Source organism: Triturus cristatus, chromosome 8 (genome assembly GCF_964204655.1).
Source record: "Triturus cristatus chromosome 8, aTriCri1.1, whole genome shotgun sequence".
Lineage (NCBI taxonomy): Eukaryota > Metazoa > Chordata > Amphibia > Caudata > Salamandridae > Triturus > Triturus cristatus.
The window spans coordinates 404,357,737-404,374,714 of record NC_140591.1 but is presented as its reverse complement, the minus strand read 5'-3'; positions in this window follow the sequence as shown (position 1 = coordinate 404,374,714).

Sequence of the window (16,978 nt, the reverse complement as noted above, 5' to 3'; positions counted from 1 at the left end):
ATAACCATTAAGATCAACAATTCTACCTCAGTGGGTTATTTCTACAAAATTCTTTACATAAATGTAATCGCAGTTTCCAAAGATAGATGGTTCCATAAACTACACCTCAAGAAAACGAGTATGAAAAGTGCCTGCACCTGTGCAAAAAAATGACAAAAAATTAAAACTACTACCATTAAACCCTTACAGAAAGGACTTGTAAAATATACAGAATGTTTTATATTTTATTTATTTGGTAATGTATTCAATATTTTGTAATTGGTATCTTTATATTTTATTTTAATATATATTAGATAGATAAGTATGTATATCTATAGATATAGCTTTTCATAGTAGTAAATAAAAAAAACATATTGGAAAATATATAATTGTAATTGTTACATTATATATAAATACACACACATATATATAAACACACATGCATATATGACTGTTTTTATATAAGAATATATTTATATTTAGTGTTAAGTATTAGTGGAATTTATGTAGTTTACATTATATTGATGTTATATACTAAAATATTCAAGATGTGATACTTTAAACTCTATATACTAATTCAACACGAATCCTTATGGGTTCCAGAGTAGCATGCTACTCGCCAAAAAAGCACTTCAAAACCCCATCAGGGGTAGCAAGCACTATATAAATACAAACCTCTTTCCCTCTTCTATCCCGCCACCTACCCTTCTCTAGCCAAATAACTGAATAACATATCCACCACTCAAATTACTTCATATTTCACGATACTAATTTTCAACGCAAATCCTTTGTGTTCCAGAGTAGCGTGCTACTCGCCAGAAAAGCGCTTCAACACCCATCAGGGATAACAGATGCTATAGGAAGGTAAACATTTCTTCCTCTCCTATCCCTCCGCTATCCTTCTCCCTCCAAATAACTAATATCCACCACTCAAATTTCTTTCAGATTTCACCATACTAATTCACCACTAATCCTTCATGGGTTTCCGGAGTAGCGTGCTTCAACACCCCATCAAGGGTAACAAGCGCTATATAAATACAAACCTTTTTTCCTCTTCTATCCTTCTGCTATCCTTCCGAATCCAAATAACTGACTAACCTATCCACCACTTAAAACGTACGTGCATGTTTCACTATACTAATTCAACACTAATCCTCTATGGGTCCCGGAGTAGCGTGCTACTCGCCGAAAAAAGCGCTTTGACGCCTCGTCAGAGGTAGTAAGCGCTATACAAATGCAATTACAATACAATACAATATACACCTTAACAAATTATATTTTTTAACGTTTCTGGATGATATTGGTGTAAAACGATATTTTATTTCCAATATTTTTGTACTTACTATTATAAGTATAAGGACAGGATATTTTGATAAATGATACATTTTTTTTTGGTTGAAATCTTTTTTATTAAGTAGCTCGTAGCAATAGTACATATAGCCCCAATACGGGGACACACAATACCAATATAGCATATAATGATGCAAGCAATGAGTTTTTGTTTTTAGTACCTCATAAACAGAAGAACACAGAACAAACCCACAGCAAAAGTATCCCCCCTCCCACCCCACCCGGCACTTTAGGTATGCATTTTTTTGAACCTCCAACCTCCCATAACAATATGCGTGGCGTTCCTAGTAGGAACCCCAGTTCTGGCTACCCCTGACTATACACACGATGTGACAACAGATTCACTGCAAGTCAGGATGACTTAGCAGATACATAGCGAGCGGGGCCCAAAAGTCCCTAGGCCGCTCCTCTGCATAGGTCTCCAGCTGTTCCCTACAATAGATCAAATCGCGAACCCAACTCTTGACAGTGGGGGTAGTTTTGGCGCCCCAGCATTTCGCAACTGCAAATTAAGCTAAGAAGGTTGAGACGGCGACTAGGCGCTGATTGCACTGCTTAAGGTTCTTCACCCATCCCAGCAAGCAAACCTCAGGCGCACACATCACATTTTCCAACACTACCTCTGAAAGCACACGTACCACTTGAGTCCAGAATGCAAATATTCTTGCGCAAAACCATGCTAGGTGCAGAAAATCCGCATCGTCCTGCCCACACCTCACGCAACAGGCATGCTCCCGCAAACCGAACCTCCGCAGTTGCATTGCAGTATAATATAACTGATGCAGGTACTTAACATGGAATATGCCGAGATCATAGTTCACAGTCAAGCGTCCGGTCAGCTCACAGCAAAACCTCCATTGCTCAAGTGATAGCGTGGACCCCAACGCCGTGATCCATTTGAGGTATTAGGGGTGTTCCCCTGGCTCTCTCTCTCACAGTGACGCATTATATAACTTAGTGATCAGGCCACTACGTTCTTCCCCCGCCAGCACCGCCTGCAGTGCTAGCAATGTTCTTGGTTCCACTGGATAATCAGGGTAAATGGCTCTACTGCTTGCCGCACTCTCACATACGTGAACCCCAACATCATGCCATATTCCCGACCCCTCTGCACGTCTAGTAACGAGCGAAACTTACCCTTGTCATACAGGTCCCCCATCCGTGTGATTCCCACTGCCTTCAGCGCACGTCAAGCGGTTTGCTCCGTCGCTGCACATATCTCCAGATGCGCGGTCAGCGGCACCGACGGGGCATAGAGGTAGTCCAGCTGTGCACATTTGACAAGTGCCTTCTAGGCCCACGTGGTGCACTGCATGGGATTAATTTCCTTCCTAGGGCCTCCCCCTCCACCTGACAACGTCACCGCTACCAATGGCATTGGTAGTAAAGCATCTGCCTCGATTGCAGTATGTGGTTGAAACCTCTGCGGAAATAACCAATAATGCGCAAACTGCCCCCAGGATAATGGCAGGGGAGGGCATATGCACTCCCCAATATCGCAGTCTCGCCACATACTGTGCCCTGTAGGAAGAGGTACCTGCCCTGTCTGTCTCCTCACGTCTTAACATGTGTATAGGGGACCCGTCGATGTATCAGGACTGCAACTCCCCGAGACCCTCTTACAAACCCCGAGTGGAACACATGTATGCAGCCAAAGCGTTGAAATCACAGCGCCTTTGTCCCCATGAGGTGTGTCTCCTGCAGCATTAATACATCCGCACGGGTGCACTTCGCCGGCTTAAGGATAGCTCCACGTTTAACCTTATCCAGCGCCCCTCTAACATTCCAGCTCATTATCCGCAGGGACCCGGTGGGATCTGGTGATCTACCCAACATGGCAGCCATTGGGGGGCTTTGTGAATGTGAGAAACACAGATGGCACAGGAAAGGGGGCGCAGCATGGCTCCGACATAAGATACAACAGTGCGATTACAAAACAACTCTCCAGAACAACACAAATAGGTTGTCCCCAGAACAACCCAACTAGCCCCCCTCCCACCCTATACCTCAAAAACAGTGAATTACCTGTCACGGCAGGCAGAGCAGGCTGACCCCAACAGGAGGTCCCACCCCTCACCCGCCAATGGATCCCCAACTTACAGCCCATTGTCTGCTGGCCCTATCTCTGTCCTTTAACGTCCAGCAGAGATATCGTCCGTCTTCAGTCTTCTCCGGCCAATTCGATATACCTGAGGTCCTCAGATGATTGTTTCGAGTGTCGATTAGTCAGCAGGTGCAGTCTGTCGCGAGGCAGACCCCGTACGAGAAGAGGCATCGCCGGATTTAGATCGCCGTCTAGACCTGGAGTGCCTGGGGCCTCTCCCCTTGACTTTGGGCATATTCCGGGCCACCCCACTCGAAGATGAATCAGAGTCCCTCCTGGGTGGCGAATGAGGACTCAGCCGCACCATCTCATCAGTCCATTGGAACACCTCCTTCGGGGAATCAAAGAAGTGGGTACGAGAGCGATATACCACCCGCAGCCTGGCCGGGTAAAGCAATGCATATGGGAGCTTGAGCTCTCGGAGGCAGGCCTTAGCTGCTAGAAATGATTGCCTCTGCTGTTGAACCAATTTTGTATAGTCGGGAAAGATCAGAATGTGGGCATTGTCATACAACAACAGTTATTTGGCCCTAGCCTGTTTCAGGATAGCATCCCGGTCGTGATAGTTGAGTCATTTTGCGATTACAGGCCTCAGGCGAGCCCCCGCCGGGGGTTTCTGCATCAGGGCCCTGTGGAGGTGCTCAACGATGAAGCATTTGGATAGGTATTCCGGGGGCAGCCAGCTATCCAACCACTGAGTAAGGACCGCTCCATATCGCCAGACTCACATCCCTCCGGAAATCCAACGTAGCGTAGATTATTGCAACGCGCCCCTCCCTCAGCATCTTCCACCCTGGATGCCAGGCCCCGTTGGGCGCTCTCCAAAGCGGTCACTCGCTGTTGCAGGGTGGTAACCATGTCTTCCACCCCCGAGATTCTTGTTTCGGTCTCAGTGATGCGAGCCACCGCATTCTGTAGGTCCTGCGCGAGTCAGGAGTCACCTTGGTGTGCAGCACCAGGTTGCTACACCTCAGGAAAGGCTGGGAGGAGGATATTGCGGCTGGAGGAGCAGGATAAATGAAGGATGAAGATCAGGGCTGGACAGAGCTCGCTCAGCACACGTCCGCCATGAAGGCTTGCTAAGCCACGCCCCCTCCCCCCCCCCCCCCCCCCCCCCAACCCGAATTTTCAAAGTTTTAAGTAAGAATTGCACCAAGAAGTCACAAGTGACAATAATAGTTAATGGTCACGGTAGAACAGGTACAAGGTGCAATTTGACACTTACCACGATGGAGTGCGGGTGAGACACACTAACAAAGTTCATCCTGGTCAAACATTTTATCTTCTGACTTTAGTCCTTTAAGTCCCAATCCACCACACGAGTACACTTTTCAAGCCCATCAGGACCTCAGGGGAGGCACTTAGAGTAGTATTTCCCAAACTGTGGCTCGGGACCCACCGATTTTTGGTGGGCTAGGAAAGTCTGAGCAATAAATAAAGATGCCTTTACATTTGGGTTTGTCATGTCACATTTGCTGGTGCTTCAAAGACAGAGATCACATGTCAGGCTATGTCTTCTGACAAATTGCTGCTCATTCTTTTAACATGGAATTGGTGTTTACTTTTCTTTTTCTGACTGCAAAGTGAGAGGAATTTTCAAAGTGAATTATGTGACAATCTTTCTGGAGCACAGGAAAGTGTGATTTTTTTGCACCACACAACAAAATGTAAATACATGTAAATGGACTGTGTACATGCAGCTGTTAAGAAGAGGAAAAATTAAGCACATTTTTTATTGTAATTCTTCTGCAGTGCACTGGAAACAGAGATTTTAATAGGAACAAAACAAAATCAAGACACAGTACTTGGTGATGCACAAATGATAAATATTCACAGAAACCCGATTTCCACACATTATCATTTGTGCGCTAAATAGTTTTATCAGTAAACAATATGTCTGTGCAAACTTAGGGTCCATTTCAATGGAAAAAAGTGCCATCTGTAAATGACAGTGCGGTACCACACAATGCTTTAGGTATATTAAAAAATCGCCCATCTCATGTCCATTAAAGGTAGGTGGGTCTCGAAAGTTTGTTCTAAAAAGTGGGTCATGGTTATAGATGGTTTGGGAACTACTGACTTGGAGACTCACAGGGTGGCAGGTGGAGTCAAGCCCAGGTTTTCGTTGCTACTGATCAGCTGGGTAGTTGCAGGAAAGGCCTCTTGGAGCGTGTTGTATCCCTGTAAATTGAACAGGAGTTCAGCCTTATGACTCTAGGAGTCCACTTCCTTATTGTGGGTACAAGAGGAAGGGCAGGTTCCAGTCTTCTAGGCTCTTCTCAGGTCTCAGACAGCAGATTTATTCTTCTTTTGATCTTCCACCGGGCCAGGAGTGTCCTGAAGTGGGTACCTGGTGCAGCCACATGTATTACTGGCATGAGCTAGTGAGCGGGAATGACCCCTGAGGATGCCCCAAGCAATGGGAGAAAGATTCCCAAGGGTAACCCTACTCACTTTGGAAATTGTTGAGATGGCCAAAGTCTTCAGCCACACTAAACTTGGACTCTGAGGGCTGGGGGTAAGTGTGGAGTGCATTATGGTAATCCTAGTGCTCTCCCACATCTATCACTAAAATCCAGTTCTAGACAGTCCCTGCACCCCCAACAAACTCAGAGGAAGAATTCTGGGGTAAAATCAAAGCTTAGCTTTTGACAAGCAGACAGTGGATACACATAAAGGGGCCAATTACGATGTCGGTTGGAACGCCTCCAACCGCTAGTCGGAAGCTTTCCAACTGCGGTCAGAGGCTTTCCGACCGACACGGTCGGTTTGCGGTCCGACCGACTGATTACAATGTCGGCGGTTGGAACGTAAACCGGACGGTCAGTCTGACTCGGTTCCGACAGGCTCTCGGAGTCTTCCAGCCAGTCTTAACCGCACTATAATCCCCTATGGACAGCGTTTCCACCGTTGGGATTACGATGTCGGTTTCCCACAGCCTTTCCGTGCTGGGCTTTCCAACATGGAAAGGCTGTTGGAAAGCGACTTTGGGGGGCCCCTAGCTGGGCCCTCTTGCCTCCGCGGTCTATGGTTGGTGTTCGAGGGGGTACCTATTATAAAACCCTGCACTCTGTGGCACGCACCATGGGGTGCCTGCCACGGGGTGCCTGCCACAGGGTGCCGGGTTATACACACATACCCATTTCTCTATAGGAGCCTGTATTACAGCTAGTTTACGGCTGTGACACAAGCTCTAATACAGAACAGTTGGAATCCGACTGAACAGTGTTTGGTTGCATCATAATCAGTTGGTCGGAACCGCTGACCTCAGGTCGGTCGGTCCGGAGTCCGAGATGGTGTCGGTCGGAGGCAACTCCGACTGACATCGTAATAAGCCCCACAGTGTTTTGGCATTTTCTTTTCCTCCTTTGAAGTGCACTCTAATGTTATATGTAAAACTCCAGCAGACCTGTCAAGCAGGGTGTGGTATTCAATGTAATGTAATGTAATTGAACACTTGTATAGTGCGACTATAACTCCTAGGACCATCATGGCGCTGAGCGGATCCCAGAGAAGGAAACAATACTGGGTGGCTGTGCGAGCAGAAAGGTCATTAGATAAGGGTTCTACATAGCGCATCTGGGGTACAGAAAATCCAAGTCTTTAGGGTTTTCCTAAAAAGTGTTTCGGACTGAAACTGTGGGAGCTGATTAGGGAGCTTATTCCATTCCCTGGCGCCAATCACTGCGAAGGATTTTCCTTCCTTTGAGACATATTTGAACGCTGGTATTTTCAGTAGATTTGCATTTGTCGATCTGAGGTTCCGGGAGGGTGTGTACCGTGTGAATCTAGTTCGGAGATAGTGTGGGCCAGAGGAATGGACTATCCTGAAGGTAATTAACAGGGTCTTGAACAAAACTCGTCTGTGATTTGGCAGCCAGTGGAGAGTTTCTAGGGCCACTGAGGCAGAAGATCTCCTTGGCGATTTCAGCACTAAACGTGCTGCTGTGTTTTGGACCATTTGGAGCTTATGTAAGACTTCCTTGTTTGTGCCTGCGCAGAGGCTATTAAAGTAGTCTAATCTGGATGTGACTAGGGACACTGCTAGTGTCTTTCTGGCTGAGATGGGAAGTAAATCAAAAAAATGTTAAAGCATTTTATCATCTGTGTTAGAAATGGGATTTCTGGCTGGCTAAGGCGTGCGCCAAACCTAGGCAGAAACCACCCCTCTAGTCAGGGCAAGGAAGTTACATGCCAAAGATAACCCCTGCTCACCCCCTTGGTAGCTTAGCACGAGCAGTCAGGCTTATCCCGGAGGCAATGTGTAAAGCATTTACGCACGCACACAGCAACAACATCCCAGGCACACCACAAAAGGAACTCCACACAAGGTTATATATGAAAATAGCCTTTGTATTATCATAACACATTAGAATAGTAAGCACATATGATACACTGTGAAAACTGGCACTGGGCAATATTTACAAGGGACTATTTACACCTGACAGGGCCAACTGGACCACTGTCAGTACCATCACAAAGTGAACTTAGTAAATGTAGAACTTATCATACACATAGAACACCACCAGTAACTACTGGTAACCACTTAGCATCAGCCTGTAACATAAACTACATTATGCACAGTATCATATCAGGCGTGAATTATATTCTGCGCCAACCTCACCAGCATAAACACATTATACAATCCTCTCACAAATCTAAACACATTAGACCCTGACCTCCTAAGTATAACTACATTAGGAAATAAATCTCACTGGCATGAACCATAATATGCGAACCAACCTCATAATCATAAAACACATTTATAGTTATCAACACAGGTGCGTAAATCATTCTACATGTATCACATTTCCTAGCACCCAAAATCACAGTAGGGCCTGGCGCCCTATAAGCCTAACAATCCCCCTGGCCAACTGGCCATCCCAAAGGGGCTCAAATACCCTCTGTCCAAAAGTCAGGGCGCGCTGCCTGTGCAGCAAGTCAAGGGTGCGCACTTTGCGCAGGCCTAAACGTAGCAGCTGGCACTAAGTGCTGCGCAGCTGTGTAGGAAAAGATAGGGGGCGAAGGAGTGCATCTCACTCCTAACCTCACAGGGCATGCCCCCAAACAACTGTGCACCTAAACGGTGCAGCTGCCCACTACTTGCTGGGCAGCTGTGAGAGTTAACAATGAGGCAGGGGCTCTCAATGGCCCGTAGAAGTAATATGCAAAACGTTGGAGCCACACACGGCTCTAGAAATAATCATGTCCCATGGAGCACACTGGCTCCCGAAGTACTCAGGCCGTAATAAAGAAAAAGAACTGGCCCCCTAGCACTGTGGAGCGCACTGGCGCTTTAAATAAATATGCCCACAAGCGGGGGAGCAAATGCGGGGGGAAATCATGGGCCCCTCTGGGCTCCCACTGGGGCACTTTAAACCAAATATGCCAATAACATGAGGGCGGACTGGCGCGTAGATCAAAGCATGCCGGCCTCGTTGGAGCGGCCTGCTGCAAGACGGGGCCGCTCGAAATGTAACCACCACACTGTGCCTCGATCAGGCACCAACAAGTGGCCACACGGAGCCCCCCCAGCCCTTTTTCACTCAGCGGGCTGCTCTCGGGGGACTCCTCGTCCTAGGCGATGGCAGCACCTCTCTCGCAGGGCTTCCCTGGGAGCCCCGCACTGCCTGCACTCTTCACCCGGGCCCCCTCCTGGGACCCGGGGCTTTCCTGGACTCCAGCTGCCACCCTCTGGACTGGCTGGCGCCCGCGGAGCTCTCCCTCAGCCATGGAGCCCCACACAGGCAGGCGCCAACTTCTTCACCGGGGCAGCTTTTCCAGGCGGTGGCGTGCGCGGGACTTCCTCCGAGAAACCGGAAGTCCCGCCCGCCGCCAGGCATAATGCTGCCTGACTTCCGGATTCGGCCGAACGGGGCCGCGGCGGTGAACTTTCTTCGCAAGAGGGGTAGGCTCCCTCAAGAGTTAAAATTAATTTCTGAACGCCGGGGCACCCGCTTGGACTCAAATAAGCGGGGTGAGCACCCGCATTAATTACCAAATAAAACGAAGATGCAGGGTGGGCACCTGCGCACTGCAATCCGAAAATAAGCGGGGTGGGCACCCGCCGTAAAAGCACAACGGGGGAATCCCTGGGCTGGGGATTCCTCCAGCAAGGGCTGCAGCGCGGGGCTGCGCAGCCCCCAAGCTCTCCCTCTCATTCAGGGAAAAGTCCAGGTCCTTTCAGGAAATGCAGCAAAGCGCTCACAGGCCGCTAGGGCAGCCTAAAATCCATGAGGCTAGTAAAAGGAAGCAAAAAGGTCCAAGAAGTCCTGGAGTCCAAGCAAGGCAGAAGGGTCCCAAGAAGCAGTCCTCCAGACATCCAGGGGCAGGGCAGAGCCCAGGGAGGCAAGCCTTCCCCTAGGCTCCAGCAGCAGCACGCCCCTGGCAGATTCGAGTCCAAGAACAAGAACATCTTCATGAGGTCACAGCCCCTTCTTTTATACAGCATTTTCCTTTGTTCTGCAACTGTAGGGCAAGGGGAGAACCAGATACAACTGGTTCAGGAGCACTTTGTTTTGCTCAGCTTCCCTCTCTATTCACAGGACAGGCCAGGGACATCAGACACACCACAGGAGGTGGAGCCAGCATTGTGAAGGGAAGGCCCAGCCCTATTCAGGTCCCAGGTGCTACTCCTCCCTCCCATCTACATGCAGACCTCTCCGTTCACCACCGGGCAGACTCACCCTGGCTCCTGGAATTCTCCAGCCCTCTCAGCTCCTGTCAAGCACAAGCCAGACATGCAAGTCACATCACACAGCACACAGAAATGCCAACTTCTAAAAGTGGCACTTCTCCACCAGCCACAATAAATCTGCGCACACCATTGCGCAGCATTTATTCTCACGAGTTCGCACATACCAAACTCGCCCCTGCACTCCTCTCACATCAGGAACTACCATGGACACACATATCCCCCATGCATTCCTATGGGAGGGCAGGCCAGTCTCACTAAATGTAACACAGATGCACGCATTTTACACTGGGACACAGTGCTAAAGTGCCTAGAGGCCTAAAACCACTAACACTACATAGGGAAAAAGGCCAGGATAAATGCAAAAGGTTTAGGGGTGAACCTGCCAAAAGGGCCAGGTCCAACACGACCCCCTTCCAGCCAAAACGCAGGGTAGACCAATCATTCCCTTGATGGGCTTCCCTGCTTCAGGCGAAAAAACATGGACGCGGGCCCACACTGCAGGGACACCCTCCGGTTCTATGCCACTCTGAACTCACATTGTTTCTTCTAAACAATAAAACACAACAATAAAAACATTTTAAAAAATCAGGCCCAATTAGGCTACCCCACTGGTACTCCCTAGTTGTCCACGGCCAGGACCAGGCCCTAGGCCACCCAGATACCACTGGTCCTTGCCAAACCACAGAGTGGGGGGCAGTAACCCCTGGCATACAATAACCATTCTCCACTCCCCCTCTCAGTGTAGTTCCAAACTACCACTAATCCTTCAACCTAGGGTCCGCACCCTCATGCTGACCAGAGGTCACGGGCAAGAATGCCCCACCCTACCTCTACTTCTGGGGTTCCGCACCCTCCCAGGGAAGCACCCACCAGAACACAACTCTCCCACCAGTCCAGCACTTCTCTCCATCAACTGGTCTACCACCTGGGATCCACATTCACCGGAAGCACCGGGGTCGGAGGCGAGGACTCCCTCCCTTTGCACCCACTTCCAGAGTTCTGCACCCTTCCACTGTAGAGCAGGGTCTCTTCACTTAAGATGGGCCCCACCTGCTCTCAGGGTACCCCTAGAAGGCAAACCATCCAGGACACTGACTACAGCTGCCCTTACGTCCAGATCCGGAAACACCAGCTACTGGCTCCCCAACCCAGGGACGTACTCTTTGTTCAGATGCCCAGCGAACCAGGACTTCACGAGTTTGACACATAACTAATGTCCAGGACACTGACTACAGTCGCCCTTACGTCCAGATCCGGAAACACCGGCTACTGGCTCCCCAACCCAGGGACGTACCCTTTGGTCAGATGCCTTGCGAACCAGGACTTCCTGAGGGTGACACATACGTAGCGTGTCGTGTGACAGTCTACCTGACGCAGAGCTCACGACCTCCTGTCCCTCTGACAGTGCGTGAAAATGCCCCAGGACAGAAGTGACATCACCATGGTCACTCATTGGTGGCTCAGCCCTTCTGGCTGGCCCCTGAAGTGGCGTAACCATGGTCACTCATTGGTGGCTCAGCCCTTCTAGCTGGCCCCTGACCCACTGGTTCCCACTGGGGACCCTCTCCCCCCTCACCCCTCAAAACCGGACCCCACTTGCGTTCAGGGGGTACCACCTCACAATTGCCCAGCGAACCAGTACTTCCTGGGAGTACATATACCCTCCCGAGGGTTACGCATACCTAGCGTGTCGTGTGACAGTCTGCCTGGCACAGAGCTCATGACCTCCTGTCCCTCTGACAGTGCGTGAAGATGCCCCAGGACAGAAGTGGCGTCACCATGGTCACTTATTGGTGGTTCAGCCCTTCTGGCGGGCCCCTGACCCACTGGTTCCCACTGGGGACTCTTTCCCCCTCTCACCCCTCAAAACTGAACCTCTGCACCCTCCACCTAGGAGTGGCACTGCTAGACACCAAAACTGATGGAGGCCTGACTACAGACACTCCCAGCTTACCTAAAACAGGAAGCACCACCTCGAAGAACAGTCCAACAGGACAAACTAGGCTCCCTACCTGGTGCTCCCTCATGGAACCAACCAGTTCTGGAGACTGAGGTTGGGGTTCGGAATACGACCCAGTCTCACGCCCTCAACCAGTTCAGGCGTGAGGCCACACAACCTCCTCACAATAAGGGTACCTAGCTGGGCTACTCTGAACCATCTCCGCCGCAAGGGTTTGTGGAGATACCTGCACCATTCTTCTAGGGTCACTCCCCAAAACAAGCTCCAAAGACTCAAAAGAATTTACACACTCCAGGTGTTGGTGCGACTTCGGAAAACAATTACTGGGAGATTCTCTCTGACACAACAGACTGAAGAACCTTTTAACACAATTTAACACCCAATCGTCCAGTGCAACACAACATTCATCCATACTCCCCCCAATACTGGTGAGACAGCATCTTACTGCCCCTGAAACACAACCTGTACCTCCCTCAACTGGCAACCAGGTACCATACTCTGGGAACTGGGAATGGGACTTCTTGCACTGGACTAACAATTGCTGCCACCACTGGATCCCACCCTCCTGGGGATACCAGAAAACTAAATTTAAAAAAAAAAAAAAACTGCACTTAGGGGATAATCTACCCCCCCCGAGCTAGTTACTCCATGCCAATTAAGTTACCACTGTAGGCCAAACCTAGAAATAGCAGTCTGCACAAGGGCAGTCACTCCTCCAGATTCTCTGGTTTCTGTCCTTGGCAGGACACCCAACTCATAGTGCAACAAGAAACGCATTTCTAAAGAAATGACACTTAAAACAACCTTAGAACAATAATCCCTTTCCATGTGACTATCTAAAATGCAGAGTTTTGTAGTGCAGCCAGTCGTCGCTGTGGTACTGCGGAGATGCAAGTCCTAATCCCACTGCTGCCACCAATGTTAGAAATGGGATTTCTGGCTGGCTAAGGCGTGCGCCAAAGCCAGGCAGAAACGGGAAACATCCACTAGTACGCGGACATTTCTTCGCGTACCGTTACTACGCAAGCGTTAGTACGCATGCGATGTAACAACGCGTCCCTTTAGTACGCATGCTGTTACATCGCATGCGTTGTACAACGCATGCGTAGGGGGCGGGTACTAGTCACGGCGGACATTTGCAAAGAGAGTCTGACGGAGGAAGCCGGTGGAAGCATGAAGGGGGAGAAGATTTGAACCACGTGTGTTAAGAGGTAAGTGGGGCTGTGAAGGGGCTGTGTAGCGTAGTGCAGGGTTGTGTACTTGTGTAGTGCATTATGGTTTAGTGAAGTGTCGTTGGGTTAGTGTTTTAGGGTTTAGGGTAGTGTTGTGGGTTATTGAAGTCTAGGTTAGTGTTTTAGGGTTTAGTGTAGTGTCGGGGGGTTATTGTTTTAGGGTTAAGGGTAGTATTGTGGGTTAGTGTAGTCTAGGGTTGTGTTTTAGGGTTGAGTGTAGTGTCGTGGGTTTAGTGTTTTAGGGTTTAGTGTAGTGTCGTGAGGTTAGTGATTTAGGGTTTAGGGTAGTGTTGTGGGTTAGTGAAGTCTAGGGTAGTGTTTTAGGGTTTAGTGTAGTGTCGGGGGGTTAGTGTTTTAGGGTTAAGGGTAGTGTTGTGTGTTAGTGAAGTTTAGTGTAGAGTTTTAGGGTTAAGTGTAGTATGACACGTTATTCCGCATACCATTATTATTACTAGGTAAGTTTTTACTTCGCATACCATAACACTTTCATTGTAATGGTATGCAAAGTAAAAACTTGCGTAGTAACGGTTATTGCTAAGTAATAACCGCGTAGTAAAAGCATGCGAGGTAATGCGAAATAACATCTCATATTCGGCAGAAACCACCACTCTAGTCAGGGCAAGGAAGTTACACGCCAAAGATAACCCCTGCTCACCCCCTTGGTAGCTTAGCACGAGCAGTCAGGCTTATCTCGGAGGCAATGTGTAAAGCATTTGCGCACGCACACAGCAACAACATCCCAGGCACACCACAAAAGGAACTCCACACAAGGTTATATATAAAAATAGCCTTTGTATTATCATAACACATTAGAATAGTAAGCACATATGATACACTGTGCCAACTGGCACTGGGCAATATTTACAAGGGACTATTTACACCAGACAGGGCCAACTTGACCACTGTCAGTACCATCACAAAGTGAACTTAGTAAGTGTAGAACTTATCATAAACATAGAACACCACCAGTAACTACTGGTAACCACTTAGCATCAGCCTGTAACATAAACTACATTATGCACAGTATCATATCAGGCGTGAATTATATTCTGCGCCAACCTCACCAGCATAAACACATTATGCAATCCTCTCACAAGTCTAAACACATTAGACCCTGACCTCCTAAGTATAACTACATTAGGAAATAAATCTCACTGGCATGAACCATAATATGAGAACCAACCTCATAATCATAAAACACATTTAGACGTATCAACACAGATGCGTAAATCATTTTAGAGGTATCACATTTCCTAGCACCCAAAATCACAGTAGGGCCTGGTGCCCTATAAACCTAACAATCCCCCTGGCCAACTGGCCATCCCAAAGGGGCTCACATGCCTTCTGTCCAAAAGTCAGGGTGCGCTGCCTGTGCAGCAAGTCAAGGGTGCGCACTTTGCTCAAGCCTAAACGTAGCAGCTGGCACTAAGTGCTGCGCAGCTGTGTAGGAAAAGATGGGGGGCGAAGGAGTGCGTCTCACTCCTAACCTCACAGGGCATGCCCCCAAACAACTGTGTGCCTAAACAGTGCAGCTGCCCACTACTTGTTGGGCAGCTGTGAGAGTTAACAATGAGGCAGGGGCTCTCAATGACCCATAGAAGCAATATGCAAAACGTTGGAGCCACATACGGCTCTAGAAATAATCATGTCCCATGGAGCACACTGGCTCCCGAAGTACTCAGGCCGTAATAAAGAAAAAGAACTGGCCCCCTAGCACTGTGGAGCCCACTGGCGCTTTAAATAAATATGCCCAGGAGCGGGGGAGCAAATGCGGGGGGAAATCATGGGCCCCTCTGGGCTCCCACTGGGGCACTTTAAACCAAATATGCCAATAACATGAGGGCGGACTGGCGCGTAGATCAAAGCATGCCGGCCTCGTTGGAGCGGCCTGCTGCAAGACGGGGCCGCTCGAAATGTAACCACCACACTGTGCCTCGATCAGGCACCAACAAGTGGCCACACGGAGCCCCCCCAGCCCTTTCTCACTCACCGGGCTGCTCTCGGGGGACTCCTCGTCCTAGGCGATGGCAGCACCTCTCTCGCAGGGCTTTCCTGGGAGCCCCACTCTGCCTGCACTCTTCACCCGGGCCCCCTCCCGGGACCCGGGGCTTTCCTGGTCTCCGGCTGCCACCCTCTGGACTGGCTGGCGCCCGCGGGGCTCTCCCTCAGCCATGTGAGCCCCGCACAGGCAGGTGCCAACTTCTCCACCGGGGGGGGCTTTTCCAGGCGGCGTGTGTGGGACTTCCTCCGAGAAACCGGAAGTCCCGCCCGCCACCAGGCATAATGCTGCCTGACTTCCGGATTCGGCCGAACAGGGCCGCGGCGGTGAACTTTCTTCGCAAGAGGGGTAGGCTCCCTCAAGAGTTCAAATTAATTTCTGAATGCGGGGGCACCCGCTTGGATTCAAATAAGCGGGATGGGCACCCGCATTAATTACCAACTTAAATGAAGACGCAGGGTGGGCACCTGCGCACTGCAATCCGAAAATTAGCGGGTGGGCACCCGCCGTAAAAGCACAACGGGGGAATCCCTGGGCTGGGTATTCCTCCAGCAAGGGCTGCAGGAAATACAGCAAAGCGCTCACAGGCCGCTAGGGCAGCCTAAAATCCATAAGGCTAGTAAAAGGAAGCAAAAAGGTCCAAGAAGTCCTGGAGTCCAAGCAAGGCAGAAGGGTCACAAGAAGCAGTTCTCCAGGCATCCAGTGGCAGGGCAGAGCCCAGGGAGGCAAGCCTTCCCCTGGGCCCCAGCAGCAGCACGCCCCTGGCAGATTCGAGTCCAAGAACAAGAACAACTTCATGGGGTCACAGCCCCTTCTTTTATACAGCATTTTCCTTTGTTCTGCAACTGTAGGGCAAGGGGAGAACCAGATACAACTGGTTCAGGAGCACTTTGCTTTGCTCAGCTCCCCTCTCTATTCACAGGACAGGCCAGGGACATCAGACGCACCACAGGAGGCGGAGCCAGCATTGTGGAGGGAAGGCCCAGCCCTATTCAGGTCCCAGGTGCTACTCCTCCCTCCCATCTACATGCAAATCTCTCCATTCACCACCGGGCAGACTCACCCTGGCTCCTGGAATTCCCCGGCCCTCTCAGCTCCTGTCAATCACAAGCCAGACATGCAAGTCACATCACACAGCACACAGAAATGACAACTTCTAAAAGTGGCACTTCTCAACCAGTCACAATAAATCTGCGCACACTATTGCGCAGCATTTATTCTCACGAGTTCGCACATACCAAACTTGCCCCTGCACTCCTCTCACATCAGGAACTACCATGGACACACATATCCCCCATGCATTCTTATGGGAGGGCAGGCCAGTCTCACTAAATGTAACACAGAGCGCACGCACTTTACACTGGGACACAGTGCTAAAGTGCCTAGAGGCCTAAAACCACTAACACTACATAGGGAAAAATGCCAGGATAAATGCAAAAAGTTTAGGGGTGAACCTGCCAAAAGGGCCAGGTCCAACAATCTGCAAACAGGTTCCTGTGACTGCCAGTGATTGCTGTTTGAAGGACAGTGAGGCATTGCATTTGAATCCTAGGTTTCTGACCACAGTGACTGTATTGGGCGGTGGAGTGGTGTTGGCTGGCCACCAAATGTTGGGGGGAAAGGTATTTTCTTGCACTAATGGTAGTATTTCTGTCTT